At 36.8% G+C, this 17,370-nt stretch overlaps 1 protein-coding gene and 1 long non-coding RNA gene across 2 annotated transcripts in view; both read right to left on the reverse strand.

The window, feature by feature from the left end:
* LOC117322778 (pleckstrin homology domain-containing family H member 1-like) overlaps positions 1 to 17,370 on the reverse strand; it is a 304,601-nt gene that overhangs the window by 204,254 nt on the left and 82,977 nt on the right. The gene's annotated exons all lie outside the window — the stretch shown is intronic.
* Positions 12,151 to 14,703, reverse strand: LOC117324329. Its single transcript, XR_004531961.1, has 2 exons — positions 13,904 to 14,703; positions 12,151 to 13,342 (listed from the first exon to the last, which is right to left on the reverse strand). It is a non-coding gene; the product is annotated as an uncharacterized LOC117324329 (long non-coding RNA).

Consider the following 17,370-nt stretch of genomic DNA (forward strand, 5'->3'; position numbering starts at 1 on the left):
TATACTGTACCACACACCTGTCATTATATACTGTACCATACACCTGTCATTATATACTGTATCACACACCTGTCATTATATACTGTACCACACACACCTGTCATTATATACTGTACCATACACCTGTCATTATATACTGTACCACACACACCTGTCATTATATACTGTACCATACACCTGTCATTATATACTGTATCACACACCTGTCATTATATACTGTACCACACACCTGTCATTATATACTGTACCATACACCTGTCATTATATACTGTATCACACACCTGTCATTATATACTGTATCACACACCTGTCATTATATACTGTACCACACACACCTGTCATTATATACTGTACCATACACCTGTCATTATATACTGTACCACACACCTGTTATTATATACAGTATCACACACCAGCCATTATATACTGTATCACACACCTGTCATTATATACTGTACCACACATCTGTCATTATATACTGTATCACACACCTGTCATTATATACTGTATCACACACCTGTCATTATATACTGTATCACACACCTGTCATTATATACTGTATCACACACCTGTCATTATATACTGTATCACACACCTGTCATTATATACTGTACCACACACACCTGTCATTATATACTGTATCACACACCTGTCATTATATACTGTATCACACACCTGTCATTATATACTGTATCACACACCTGTCATTATATACTGTATCACACACCTGTCATTATATACTGTATCACACACACCTGTCATTATATACTATACCACACCTGTCATTATATACTGTATCACACACCTGTCATTATATACTGTATCACACACACCTGTCATTATATACTATACCACACCTGTCATTATATACTGTATCACACACCTGTCATTATATACTGTATCACACACACCTGTCATTATATACTTTACCACACACCTGTCATTATATACTGTATCACACACCTGTCTTTATATACTGTATCACATACCTGTCATTATATACTGTATCACACACCTGCCATTATATACTGTACCACACACCTGTCATTATATACTGTATCACACACACCTGTCATTATATACTGTATCACACACCTGTCATTATATACTGTATCACACACCTGTCATTATATACTGTATCTCACACCTGTCATTATATACTGTACCACACACCTGTCATTATATACTGTATCACACACCTGTCATTATATACTGTACCACACACCTGTCATTTGCCTACTGTACTAAAGTTATAATGATGTAATTGACAACCCATTGACAATTGTTTGAGTAAAGTTATATATTAGGTATGTATATACCCAGAAATAAAGGTCATCTCCTTTACATACCCATAAATAAAGATGTCTTCGAAAGTTGCCTGCCATTAGGAGTGCAGCCTCATGGGTATAGTAAAACCATTAATACCCAACGAAAGTCACATTGATGGAGCAAGACTTGTTAGTGATATTCCTCCTGGTGCACTGTGTGTTTGACTGGCAATGCCCGGGACCCCAGTCCTATATATATATATACAACCTACCCACGGCACCAGGTAGCTAGGGCGGCTCTATGGTAAATACAGACCCCCAAATCACACACACAAAAAAACCCATCAGCCTTGTATAATGACTGAAGAGATGGGCAGCAGAACCACCTAGCAATTCTATATAAATAACAGTGTAAAAAATGGCTTGTGTGATGGTTCTCTCCACCAGGTATGTGTATTACAGTGATGCCTAGCAATTGGCCAACGGCCAGACCACAAAATTAAGCATTAACACAAACTCCTAAGCATTCTCATAACATTTACACCCGGTATCAGTACCGAGGGAATCGTCACAGCACAATTACAGCCTTATAATACAGCATCAACAGCATCACTTCAATCACACGTTACATGGTATGTGGTGATACTCGGGATTAAGTGCCATACAAACGTATTGATAGAATGTAAACGGTCCTGGTGTGCCCCGACACTGGATACTGGTGTGCCCCGAGACTGGATACTGTCGTTAGAACATTGTATAGATTGTCATCATCAGCTGTATGATAAGTTTACAGGTTAACTATTAACGGTTTGTAATATGTACTCAGTGATGGACATCTGATTGGCACAAAATTTTATTTGAATCACTGATTTGTGACAGCATCGTAGAGGTTACAAGTACATGGCAATATTCAAATGACATAACAGGTTTGGAACCAATGTAAAACTTTTAAAATGAATACGAAAAACTGCTCACAGGCCGGTTATAAATACTGAGGTCAAGACACTTTGGTTTTGTTTTGGATTGCGAAGACTGATGTTTATTTTAGTGAGAATATTTAGTTATCTTTATAAGAAGGGCACCTGTTGGATTTCAATATATTTATCCAGAAATGTATCATTTTTCCAACTATCAGCTGTTTATAGTATATATCTACCTGGTTACAGCAGTATGTACTTGCATGAATTTAATATAGCAATATTTTTGTGGAATTTAATTTCTGTCTTGAATTTTTCTGTGAACGAGGGGAGAGGTGATGGTGGATGCTGTGTGTGGGTGTGGTTGTGTGGGGGAATAATTAACATTAAAGGATTGCATGGAGATTGAAGTGTTTGTAACACAGGCAAACAGATTACTGGAGTTTCTATTAGCCCTATCTATTACATTCAGGAAATATCTGATAGAAAAAATTACATTAAGGTTTTTTTTCCATCGATATGAGGTGAGGAATTACATTGTTTCCACAAATAAGTCATGCATAATTGGGACATCATGTAGAAAGCACAGTAAAATTGATCTGTAACTCCGCTTTAAGATGATTTCCAAATATAGTGCAATGGCTTCAGTGATAAATGTATATAGGTTCTCCACATTACAAATACTCCTAAAAATACTCTATACAAACAAACGCCCCAACATTTCTCTTTGGATGATAATAATTTTTTTCTGCCCCAATTCCTCAAACAAATCTCATGAGCTTTGATTACATACAGAGCTATAAACTCGTAACAAACAGAAATGTTGTATAACGACAGTTCTATCTGCTTCTATAAGTCATCTGCATCTGTTAATTCCTCATGCTGAGAGAAAGACTTTGTTGTCAAAATATTCTGCTTTGTTAGAATTAATATGTTAAAAAGACTTTTCCTGGCAGCAAATCTTTGTAGATTTGTCTATCGATGATGCTGATGTCAGCATAAACTGCTGACCTAATGCTCCCTGTAGTCCTAAAATATTACCTCTGTTCTGCCAGGACTGACACAACAGGCAAATATACACATACAGCCAAATTATTGTAAACAAATAAATATAAACATTCTGATACATACATTCCATAAAAAGTAATAAGTTTCACATTAGCTTGCTCTCTCTTGGGAGGAGCATTGCATGCTGTCTATAAAACATCCTTTATGTCACCAAAAGATTATAACCAAGCTCTATGCTTTTACATAATGTACCATATTTTATCAATCACAAACACATGTTTTGTATTAAAGCCAATTCCCTGTTTAATTTGACTTTGTAAACCAATAAGAATTCCAAAGATCCATATGTATTCCTCGCTGTTGACATTTTTTAAAATGCCCTAAAAAGAAGAGGTAAGAATTGAATGAGCCAATGTATGTGTTAACTTAGTGTGAATACTACTGAAGGAGTTGGTGCCAACTCATCTGACTTCATCAGTGAGTGTGGTACAAATCACTACCATCAGTGTGGTACAAATCACTACCATCAGTGTGGTACAAATCACTACCATCAGTGTGGTACAAATCACTATCATCAGTGTGGTACAAATCACTACCATCAGTGTGGTACAAATCACTACCACCAGTGTGGTACAAACACTACCATCAGTGTGGTACAAATCACTACCATCAGTGTGGTACAAATCACTACCATCAGTGTGGTACAAACACTACCATCAGTGTGGTACAAATCACTACCATCAGTGTGGTACAAATCACTACCATCAGTGTGGTACAAATCACTACCATCAGTGTGGTACAAACACTACCATCAGTGTGGTACAAATCACTACCATCAGTGTGGTACAAACACTACCATCAGTGTGGTACAAATCACTACCATCAGTGTGGTACAAATCACTACCATCAGTGTGGTACAAACACTACCATCAGTGTGGTACAAATCACTACCATCAGTGTGGTACAAATCACTACCATCAGTGTGGTACAAATCACTACCATCAGTGTGGTACAAATCACTACCATCAGTGTGGTACAAATCACTACCATCATTGTGGTACAAATCACTACCATCAGTGTGGTACAAATCACTACCATCATTGTGGTACAAATCACTACCATCAGTGTGGTACAAATCACTACCATCAGTGTGGTACAAATCACTACCATCATTGTGGTACAAATCACTACCATCAGTGTGGTACAAATCACTACCATCAGTGTGGTACAAATCACTACCAACAGTGTGGTACAAATCACTACCATCAGTGTGGTACAAATCACTACCATCAGTGTGGTACAAATCACTACCATCCGTGTGGTACAAATCACTACCATCCGTGTGGTACAAATCACTACCATCAGTGTGGTACAAATCACTACCATCAATTAGAAACTGAAACTGCAGATTGGTCTTCATGGTAATAAGGCAGGGGGTTTTGTAGTCCACTCAATTCACACAAATATTACATTGTATTAATGGCAGGGGGTTTTGGTAGTCCAGTCACCTCACACAAATATTACATTGTATTAATGGCAGGGGGTTTTGGTAGTCCAGTCACCTCACACAAATATTACATTTTATTATATTTTTACTAGTGAAATATCAAAAATTATTCATTCTATAAAAGTGATATTTTTCACTAGTGAAGAATATCATATTTTTCACTAGTGAAAAATATCACTTTTGCTGTTTTGACCAATCAAATTCAAGATTAGAAAATACCAAAATAATTGACCAATCAGAAAGCCCGACATATATGTCAGCACCTGGACAGGGGAAACTACTTTTTTTGTTTACAAATTATCGCTGTAGTCCTAGTTAGCATACGGGGTAGGGTTTTCGTTGATAAAAAATGTAATAAACAGAATATCTAACAGTGTCTTCAGTAATACCAAATATATTTCACTCGTGCGGCTAATATTTTGATATTTTTCACTCATGCTGCGCACTCGTGAAAAATATCAAAATATTAGCCCCACTCGTGAAATATATTTGGTATTACTGAAGACACTGTTAGATATCCTCTATATATTAATGACAGGGGACTTAGTAGTCCACTCACCTCACACAAATATTACATTGTATTAATGACAGGGGGTTTTGTAGTCCACTCACCTCACACAAATATTACATTGTATTAATGACAGGGGGTTTTGGTAGTCCACTCACTTCACACAAATATTACATTGTATTAATGACAGGGGGTTTGTAGTCCACTCACCTCACACAAATATTACATTGTATTAATGACAGGGGGTTTTGTAGCCCACTCACCCCACACAAATATTACATTGTATTAATGACAGGGGGTTTGTAGTCCACTCACCTCACACAAATATTACATTGTATTAATGACAGGGGTTTTGTACCTCACACAAATATTACATTGTATTAATGACAGGGGGTTTTGTAGTCCACTCACCCCACACAAATATTACATTGTATTAATGACAGGGGGTTTTGTAGTCCACTCACCTCACAAATATTACATTGTATTAATGGCAGGGGGTTTTGGTAGTCCAGTCACTTCACACAAATATTACATTGTATTAATGGCAGAGGGTTTTGTAGTCCACTCACCTCACACAAATATTACATTGTATTAATGACAGGGGGTTTTGTAGCTCACTCACCCCACACAAATATTACATTGTATTAATGACAGGGGGTTTTGGTAGTCCAGTCACTTCACACAAATATTACATTGTATTAATGACAGGGGGTTTTGGTAGTCTAGTCACCTCACACAAATATTACATTGTATTAATGACAGGGGGTTTTGGTAGTCCACTCACCTCACACAAATATTACATTGTATTAATGACAGGGGGTTTTGTAGCTCACTCACCCCACACAAATATTACATTGTATTAATGGCAGGGGGTTTTGTAGTCCACGCACCTCACACAAATATTACATTGTATTAAGGACAGGGGGTTTTGTAGCTCACTCACCTCACACAAATATTACATTGTATTAAGGACAGGGGGTTTTGGTAGTCCAGTCACCTCACACAAATATTACATTGTATTAATGACAGGGGGTTTTGTAGTCCACTCACCTCACACAAATATTACATTGTATTAATGACAGGGGGTTTTGTAGTCCAGTCACCCCACACAAATATTACATTGTATTAATGACAGGGGGTTTTGTAGTCCACTCACTTCACACAAATATTACATTGTATTAATGACAGGGGGTTTTGTAGTCCAGTCACCCCACACTAATATTACATTGTATTAATGGCAGGGGGTTTTGGTAGTCCAGTCACCTCACACAAATATTACATTTTATTATATTTTTACTAGTGAAATATCAAAAATTATTCATTCTATAAAAGTGATATTTTTCACTAGTGAAGAATATCATATTTTTCACTAGTGAAAAATATCACTTTTGCTGTTTTGACCAATCAAATTCAAGATTAGAAAATACCAAAATAATTGACCAATCAGAAAGCCCGACATATATGTCAGCACCTGGACAGGGGAAACTACTTTTTTTGTTTACAAATTATCGCTGTAGTCCTAGTTAGCATACGGGGTAGGGTTTTCGTTGATAAAAAATGTAATAAACAGAATATCTAACAGTGTCTTCAGTAATACCAAATATATTTCACTCGTGCGGCTAATATTTTGATATTTTTCACTCGTGCTGCGCACTCGTGAAAAATATCAAAATATTAGCCCCACTCGTGAAATATATTTGGTATTACTGAAGACACTGTTAGATATCCTCTATATATTAATGACAGGGGACTTAGTAGTCCACTCACCTCACACAAATATTACATTGTATTAATGACAGGGGGTTTTGTAGTCCACTCACACTGGGGAATACAAAAATGGCATTTTCCTCGCCCGAAAGGCATTTATTAACATTTTCTTGAAAAATTATCTTCGGGGCGAGGTTAATGCCATCAAGTTCGGAAGAATCGCTTTTTATTCAGGAAAATGACATTGTCCTTAAAAAATGCCTCTTGTACGAGTAAATTGCCATTTTGGTCCGAGGAAATTGCCATTTTCCCCGTCACGCCCGAGTGCTGCCAGGATTTACCTGTGCAGCGGCGAGACGGCTAGCTGGCAGCATACGGCCGACCAGCTCGTTATCGACACACGTGTACGATTGACAACGCGGCCGACCACCACTGCATGTCGCGTAATCGGGCTTTACATGGAATGAAATCCTAAAATAAAAAAAAAAGCTGTAACAACCATGCTATTCATAAACGTATCCGATATTTGCCTTACCTTTCTTATTTTAAATGGCACGGTTCGGTTCACGGTATTTTTTTATCTCGCATCACGGTACGCTCATGATTCGGGCCGTCTCCGATTTTCTGCGCGGTAATTTGTATCGCCCATTTAAGTTTGATTTATATAGAAACTTTTCTGGATCCGTGTTCAAAACAGGCGGTTTAAATTCATTTTAAATCGTTTCAGAATCAAAATTGTCGAGGCGAAGTGTTCCCGATCTACTGTCAGGAATCCTGTATTTTGATTGGCTGATGACGACTCACAGATCTAGGTTATTTCCTAACCTGAATAATGTTTCTCGCTGCTGCATTAAAGGCGTATTTTTGCTACAGATCGTACGGCGTACACCAATCATGCTTATCCTGCGTAAATCCCGGAGCCCTCCACACTTTCAAGACCCCGACAGGATAAACTAATGGGGCACGCTGTACCGTCATATCGTATCGCGAGACAAGTATCTACCTATCGTATCGTGAGGGAAGCGTATCGTTGCAGCACTAGTTACAACCACATGATATTAATTAACATATCTAATATTTGCCTTTTCATGCCCGATTTGTAAATGGCTAGGACCTACTCATTATAGTTTTCCGTAGTTTATTGTGCACTGTTGAGACCGAATCAAAGTCTGAAATTGAAATCTCTACAGTAGAGTGACACTCACGAAAACAAAAGGTAGCTTTTTTTTTAAGATGTTCGTTCTTTTCTCTACTGTATGTATTGCGCCGTGTCCCATATTATTATTTTTTTTTACTGCAGAACATGGGTGAAAATACGTACGCCGTGTACGGTTCGTATTTGCAGAGACATAGATATATGTCTCTGGTATTTGTTGGGACTAAATAAAATTCCGAAGTTCCGAACAACAAAGATATATAAATGCAGACGTGAAGATTTGTCCTTAATGTGCATGCCAATGTCCCTATATGTAATAGTGCGTTCACATCGGAATAACATATATCATGCTTGTTTATTCCAAGGAGGCCTCCACATTGTTTTCCCACAGCTATTTATCGGAAATGTATACATGTATGTTTTTCTCTGTATATATAATCTTGTGAAAGAGAGAATTGAAATAAAGATTAAATGTCAGCCAGTGATTCCCGTGTTCGTTTTTAAGAGGTTTGTCGCCCGGCCATAAGATGAATGCGATTTTGTTTGGTGCGTTAATGAAAAAGCCCCTCAGCGTAAGCTGGATACAGGACATCATTTTGAACGTTATTTCCTGTAATTTATTGTACTTAAAACGTATACATATGTATAAATGTTTGAAACTCAAATAAAAAATATGGTGCATGTATTGTATTTTACACGAAAATGTTCGTCTACGAGACGGGTTGTGTTTTAAATGTATAATCAAGTAGACAATCGTTAACTCTTTGAAAGGATAGGGACAAGGTCTATTAATGTGACAAACATAACCGTGACGTAAAATGGCACAGAATATTTGACGTAAAATGGCACAGAATATTGCATTTTCAAGGCGTCTTTTCCATCGATTGACGTTATGGGTCATAGTATGCTTTAATTCACATAAAGACAAGTTTCATATCGCGTAAAAATCAATACTGGTGTTTTTTTTTTCAATATCCACGCCATTTCACGTCACGGTAATATTATGTTAGTCATGATAATAGGCATGGACCCTGTTTACGTTATTTCTTGTAATTTTCTGATTATTACTGTTACTTGAATTACATTGTATTGTTTTTGCTCATTGTTTTGGATTCCAATACTCGTAATATTGAAAATATCAGGTTCGTTAGTTTTTGCGTTCTATTTCTTACTCAGAATAACTTGCACTTGAAATGTCTCCTTGTCTTGCTGTAGTGTAACTTAACATTTTTGGGCACGGATGAAGGGCACAACATGTTGTACAATGATTAATCATTATATCTCTGTATTGAATTTCAGTGAAATGATACCTTTGCCTTACAAGAGAAGTTCTGCCATGGGCAGTGATCCCATGGGCAGTGATCTCTCCACAAGCCATGACACTGCAACCACCAAGAGAACGTCGTCCTTCGACGCAGATATCTCAGAATCTCTCTCATACACGACGATACGTCCTGCTACGGCCGTAACTGCTATCTAAGTGGATTCTTGACTCATCTTTGAACATAAAACTACCCGTCAATTGGCGTTGTGTGTGTCGGATATTCCTACAACACCACACTTATCGTGCTTGTCTGTTGATTACTTTAATGCTGAGATAGAAAATTTCCACTTACATGAAAAAAAGTCAAAATCATAACTTAACCGATTTACCCCGTATCATTCACGGTAAAATGTAAATGAACTGCAGCGACGACAACAGGCATATATGGATGGGTAGTGTAAAATTCATATTTAATGTATCAATTTTACTTTATTTCATATGGTATTGATTGTTTAGTCCAGATTATCGGTGGCCTAGGTCAGGATAAGCGGGAAATGACCAACCCTCTTTATATATTTTTCTTATCTTAATATATATATATCATCGTTTACACACAATTGGATATGGCAAAAGATTTTTACCAACTTATAAAATCCCTTTCCCTAAAATTCATATTACAAAGATAGTGAAAGCGACACATTATATTTATGATTACAAAGAAAGCAAAGAAAGTGGTAGGAAGAAAGACATATCTAGAAATATAAGATTAAGATGAAGATACTACATAAGGTTATATCATAAAACAATGTTCTAAACGATCTACACAATATTTATCTTTAAATACAATTAAAAACTTGTACATGTCGTATTCTTACACATCCAATACATTATAAACGTCAATAATCCATTGTCCACTAAAACACATACCATAGTTCCTTCATCGGATCAAATGCATGAGCCAATAATTACAGTACAATAGACCGAAGATAATCCGGACACTGTTGGTCCGAGCACAAACCGTCTGGATTACGAGTTTTCCGGACTGCTGAATTTCGTGGACTTTGTGAATAAATTTGTCGAGAACGCGATATTTCCCTTGATTACATACACTTGGAAACGTTTGACAACTCATCAATGATTTGGTATGTTTTTGTGAATATCAATTTTACATGTTTCTTTTTTTTTATTATTGTTTTGGTTTACGTTTCATTCCTTCTACAATTTTAAATAAACGAAATTTAAAGAGGAACATCATTTAGGGTTAGGACTAGTCATGGTGACCTTCAAACAGTACACATGAGCTACGTCCCGCTACTGTACATTTACGTAATCATTACCCTACAGAATGTAAAAGTGGCACAAAGGTGTTTTGTGATGTTTACTCCAGATCAATAATAATCTTATCTTGGTTGCGTATGTTTTTATGGACTCGTTCTAACTACGGAATAGCATTTGTTGATACCCTAGTTATCAGTTGCTTAAGGTTTGAAACAAAAACAGGGCCAGTCTATAATCCGTTCATTAAAATCGAAGTAGTGAAAAACAAAGTACCGTTACAAAAACTGAGCTGCACAGGTAAATGCCTGGGGCCAAGACCTCGCAGCGGTTGCTTTGACAATGTGTAAGCGGGCAAGCTGATCAGTTGTCGACACGGATGACTGACCCGAACTTCTCTCCACGTTGTTGAAAATCTTCCGGATTAAAATTGGAAGTAAGAAATGTGTGATTTCATAGTGATCAATAAAATCTGAAATCTGTAAATGTTTAAAATAAATGCTTAAAACGTCAATAAATTAAATGAGCTTGGACCTAGACAGTCGTGAATAGTATATACTAGCTGTCCAATCGGAGAGTAATATACTGTACAATGCATGCAGCATTTGTTAATTGACATCTGCATTTTCTGAAAACGGAATCTTATCTTTTTTATTATGAATCAAAGTAACCTGTTCACGTTATGGGTCATGTGGATCTTTTAAACTAATAACTTTCCTTTAAATCAATGAACATTATTATTGTTTAAAACTCGATTGATAAAATAAACGAAAAAAGACCATGTTTGATAGACAAAAAAAAGACTATTGGTATTGGCAACAAACTAAGGCAGACTAGAGCTACAACTACACTTTATTATATTTGTGCACAGAGTCGTGAAGATCGGCCTACCACCACTTCTTCTATACCCGGAGGCATAAGTGAAAATTGGTCATCAGGTGTGTCAATCGGAACACCTGGTGAGGTCACTCTGCATTTCAATTAAATAGGTTATCCACAGGGGTCTATTTACAGCATTGATTTCAGTAAGTTTTTAATGATGTTTTTCTTAGCCAAAATTTGAAAAAAAAAAAAGATATTTCAAAGTGAAGTTAGCAATGCAGATATAACCATTTATGCAGATTTCATTATAGGGAAGTTATTTCAATGTTTAATTAAATCATTATTCAAATTATTACAGCCTATAACTAAAAGGTTTAAATTCAAGTTTAAATATCCTTTTATATGGATTTGCGTTAATAATTTTGTTATAATAAAGAAACGATACTGGGCCTTGCATGAACTTACCCTGATTGTCAACACAAAAAGTATAAATCAGTATTATCAGTTTTATGAACAGTAAGTGTGTATCATGGTCTACCTATTTTTCCTGTGAAGTTGCGTGTACAATAAATCCCAATACCCAGTTAAGAGGCGGAGCTTAGTTGTCCAATAACTTCACATACTAGGAAGTTGTTGTACATCAAAGTGTACACTAACTCCCCAAATTTGGATGTTATTGGCTACCGAAGGTATACAGCAACGTATACAGTCAAAAACACACAGAACCATTAGTTTATTTCCGTAATTTTCAACTTCAATGAAACAAAAACTTCAAGGCATACAATCATTTCCAATTTGTCTATGCAAAAAGTCAAGGTAAGTTCTATTTAATGTAATTATTAAACTTCAGTGTCCTCATGTCAATCCGATCACAGAAAAATAAAGCTGAAGACCGTGTCCTCTATATATTATACAGTGAAACCTCACCTTACGTCCACCCCGCTATTACGGGCACTTTTTTTTCAGTCCCGATTTTTTCTCTCTATATCTTTGTATTGGTCGCTTCACTATTACGACCACCCCGCTATTCCGTATTACGACCACCTTGTGCAGTCCCGACGACCACTAATTAACGTTAATTACCCCCACAAGTATGACCAGTTGGTCGTGTCTAAAAATTTACCTGGTGTACCGAGCCGTGAACAGCTTACGGTAATTCGTGTCAAACTGGCTATTTGCGTGTGTATACGTAATTATCGATCTTTTGTTTACTGACCAGTGTATCCACAGGTGAGTAGAATGGCTATTAATCTCTTAGAAAACTTTGCACTGACCGGAAGGTAAAATAAACATCCAGTCTTTCATTGTTCGTAACAAGCCAGCATGTGCCGGATTTTGGTTTTACCGTTATGTGTGATCGCCCTTCCTAGGTGGCGCTGTGACGGATTAATACACATGTGATCAGATTATCTAAGCCTATCTGGGCTTGGAACATTGTAATAACCGTACATTTTTTTTTTTTTTATTAATCATGGTATTAAAATAATTATGTGGCTGTTGGTCGTTTTAAGACCCAATTACATACAGGTGAGTAAAATAAACATTGTAACGTTTGATTTTTTTTTCTGGTCAAGCGCAAGTGTTTACAGCGATCTCGATGTTTTTGTATCAATGCCGAATAGGGTCTGTAGTACATAGGTGTTATTAAAACTTGAAAAAAAACATGTTTGGTTACAAATATTATGTATACGATTCCCTGTTCACAAATTTAACATAACGCGTAACAGTTGTCCAGTTCGCCGCATTTGTACAATAGTGTAAGTTGTGTGTAATTTCCTTTCACTTTCACAAGTTGTTTTGGTTTGTTTACACCGACGACCTGACTTCCATAACAAATGGGGGTTCCTCCGAGAAGTCTCCTGTATATACATCATTGTACATATCAAAGTACTCCGGAATACATCGGTCACCTGCAAGTCAGTGGGGGAAAACAAGTTATTACTAGATGTTATCCTATGATAAAGACATGGTAGGATGGGCTAACAAGTTGTCGTATTCGACATGGTTTAGAAAGGTTTTAAAAAAAGATTCTCGAAATATCAGACATAACTCGCATCTCGAAAAAAAAACAATCTAATATATTATCATAGAATTCAAGTTTTTTAATGACAAAACATTATAGAAAAATGAATTTACTTGAAATCAAGTAACTTTTGAAATCATTAAATCATAATCGATCTAGGTCAAATTGATTTAAATAAACTACATGTTCATGCTGAATCAATAGGGCCACAGCACAGGGACTCGTTTTGGGGTTTTCGAGCAATATATTTTTTATTCATTGATTACTCCTTTTTTTTAACGAGATTTCAGAATGTGTATGATTATTTGCTAAATATTTAGTGTCGTGCTAATCCCGACGTCCCTATATAGCTATGTACCATCCAAATAGATAATTTTTAAAATCGGGTTTGAAGAATTATTTGATTTTCATCTTTACCGTTATCTCATTTATTTAAGAAATAACTTACCTTCTTGGTTGTAATAATGTCTGTTCTTGCTGGTAATTTGGTGTATTCCAGTCCTCCTAAATATGTTTTGCATCCCCTTCCCGTTAACTCCCGACAGGTGTCAGCGACATGTCGGAAATCCCATCAAAAACTTTCACTTCGTTTTCTATATCCTTGAATGCTTGAGATAACACAATGTCGTCAAAATCATCCCCTTGTAATGAAAGGAAATCCCTGTACTTTAAACTGACCATTAAGCTAGCTGAAGGGGTTGACATCCTGCTGCTTACCGCTTACAAAGTCGGGTGCGCATTGAACTACATGTAACTGATATTGTTTTTGGCGGGAAATGTACTCCTAATTGATCGTTGATTGCTTTTGGCGGGGAATTCACTCAGAAACCCGAGATAATTCTGATTGGTTTTTAGAAGTTTAATGACAGCCGATGGACGGGCCATGACAAAAGCCATTTTATTGAATGTCCTAGACTCGTGTACACTTGATATTTCGGTGGGCGTTACTCGTTCGCTACGCGAACTCGTAACCGCCCACCGAAATATCTCGTGATACACTCGTCTAGTCATTCAATTACTATAACTTAAGCAACCGTTTTATAGTGACGATTTGTCTGCCTCCCCCTTGGGCGGTTTTTATAGAGATTTAAGGCGGTCGCCGATAACAGTACACACGATAGGCAACAATTCATCTACCCGCTCGCTCAAGCGGAACTAATCTACGTTTAAAAATGAAACAGTCGCCGGTCAGTGCTGTCTATTAAATCGGATAAAACGCCAAATCTACCGTGTTTGCTAAGCACTGTTTCACTTCAAATGACTAGATTTTGTACAGTTGTTATTGTTACAGGATAAATATAATTCATGGTCAGTGTCTTAAAATATACCCACTTTTGTCTTTCTGTCCCGATAACTCGGATAACTCGAAGATTTCTCGTGGTTCCACTGCATTCGAAAATTCAAATTAAAGTACATGTTGGGCATATTACAGGTAAAATACTGCATACTGGTCTTCTATACATGCATACATATACATGTCTATATATATATATATAACAAAACAACACAGCATCAATGTTTTATATATTTTATTAAAAACTACATTAAATCACTACTACATTTAGTTTATGGGACTTACTTTGGTATGCCATTGTTTTCAATCTCTTCATCTGTCCATCATGTACGTTCACTTGTCCAGATATCTGCTTCAATGGTTTTCGTTTCAAATTTTGTAATGAGAATGACAAATTGAAAAATAGAATTATAGTTATGTAACTTTATAAACAATATGGTTTTACGTTATTACGGACTAAAGCTACCAACACTTGGACATCATTACGTCGAATGTGACTTTCCCGCATACAGCGCTGTATTCATTCAGGCCGGATTATTTCCGCGTCACGATCGACACTACAACAAGAAAGCGTCTCTACTAAAAAAAATACTAACCAAAGTTTACAGTAGAAGATTTGGAGACATGACACTACCAATGTCATTCGACGCAGGACGGCATACATCTGACAGTAACGATGGAGTTCGCCTTCTCAAAAAGTATAGAAAATGCAACCAGACGATGAGGCAGAGATAGGTATTATCATAAAAAGGCCACCCACCCATCACAGCCCTTTTAAGGGCCACGCAGTCTCCTTAAAAAGCACTAGTGTTTACTCGAAAAAAAAAATCCCGCAAAATTCATTGCAATAAATACATCGGCATTCTATATTGCCAGAATACGGACGTTTGTAGTACCACTACTAATAATAGATTACGTAATTATGACTTTCAGCAATGCATTTGGGCACTTTCTAATATAATGCTAATTATAAGGAATCAATCTCAATAGCCTTTGAGGTCATTTTACCTACTATCTTCAATGTTACACAAACATCAAAAACGTCACATAATCTATTCGTAATATATCTTTTTTTTTTATTTTAACCAACCTTATATCATAGTGATCTGAATAAACAATGCGAATCTTTTAAAAAATGTCTTCATTTTAAATCTGTATTTATACTCAAATAAAATCAATTAAGTGTGTTTTTTTGCCCGAAATGAGCATGGCTGTCGATGGGTAGTACACTAAAACAAACAAATTTCAGATACAAGTGTTTAATCGGTAAAATTTTGAAATTCTTTAAAGTTCTTTGTAATTATCACAATTTTTTATTGCATAGAACATAGTAAGATTGTATAGCTTTACGCCATGTATCATTGTTATCATGTATATATATGTGATCTCTTGTTACACACGTTAGTGTGTCAGAGTGATATCAATAAAACCTTGAAACCTTGTAAACCAGCCTACAAATATCAATCTATACGAGATGAACCCTTGGCTGTAAAATACATCTTAGTGGTAATTCGTTGTAGTTTACAAATCAGACTTGAAAAGGCAAATATTAGATATGTTTATCAATATCATGTGGCTGTAACTACTGCTGCAAAGATACGCTTCCTCCACGATGGCTACGATACGTAGATACTTGTCTCACGGTACGATACGTATCATTTGTAGGGTGCCCCATTAGTTTATCCTGTCGGGGTCTTGAAAGTGTGGAGGGCTCCGGGATTTACGCAGGATAAGCATGATTGGTGTACGCCGTACGATCTGTAGCAAAAATACGCCTTTAATGCAGCAGCGAGAAACATTATTCAGGTTAGGAAATAACCGAGATCTGTGAGTCGTCATCAGCCAATCAAAATACAGGATTCCTGACAGTAGATCGGGAACACTTCGCCTCGACAATTTTGATTCTGAAACGATTTAAAATGAATTTAAACCGCCTGTTTTGAACACGGATCCAGAAAAGTTTCTATATAAATCAAACTTAAATGGGCGATACAAATTACCGCGCAGAAAATCGGAGACGGCCCGAATCATGAGCGTACCGTGATGCGAGATAAAAAAATACCGTGAACCGAACCGTGCCATTTAAAATAAGAAAGGTAAGGCAAATATCGGATACGTTTATGAATAGCATGGTTGTTACAGCTTTTTTTTTTTATTTTAGGATTTCATTCCATGTAAAGCCCGATTACGCGACATGCAGTGGTGGTCGGCCGCGTTGTCAATCGTACACGTGTGTCGATAACGAGCTGGTCGGCCGTATGCTGCCAGCTAGCCGTCTCGCCGCTGCACAGGTAAATCCTGGCAGCACTCGGGCGTGACGGGAAAATGGCAATTTCCTCGGACCAAAATGGCAATTTACTCGTACAAGAGGCATTTTTTAAGGACAATGTCATTTTCCTGAATAAAAAGCGATTCTTCCGAACTTGATGGCATTAACCTCGCCCCGAAGATAATTTTTCAAGAAAATGTTAATAAATGCCTTTCGGGCGAGGAAAATGCCATTTTTGTATTCCCCAGTGTCACCTCACACAAATATTACATTGTATTAATGACAGGGGGTTTTGGTAGTCCACTCACTTCACACAAATATTACATTGTATTAATGACAGGGGGTTTGTAGT

The sequence above is a fragment of the Pecten maximus genome, chromosome 3 (assembly GCF_902652985.1).
Source record: "Pecten maximus chromosome 3, xPecMax1.1, whole genome shotgun sequence".
Taxonomy (NCBI): domain Eukaryota; kingdom Metazoa; phylum Mollusca; class Bivalvia; order Pectinida; family Pectinidae; genus Pecten; species Pecten maximus.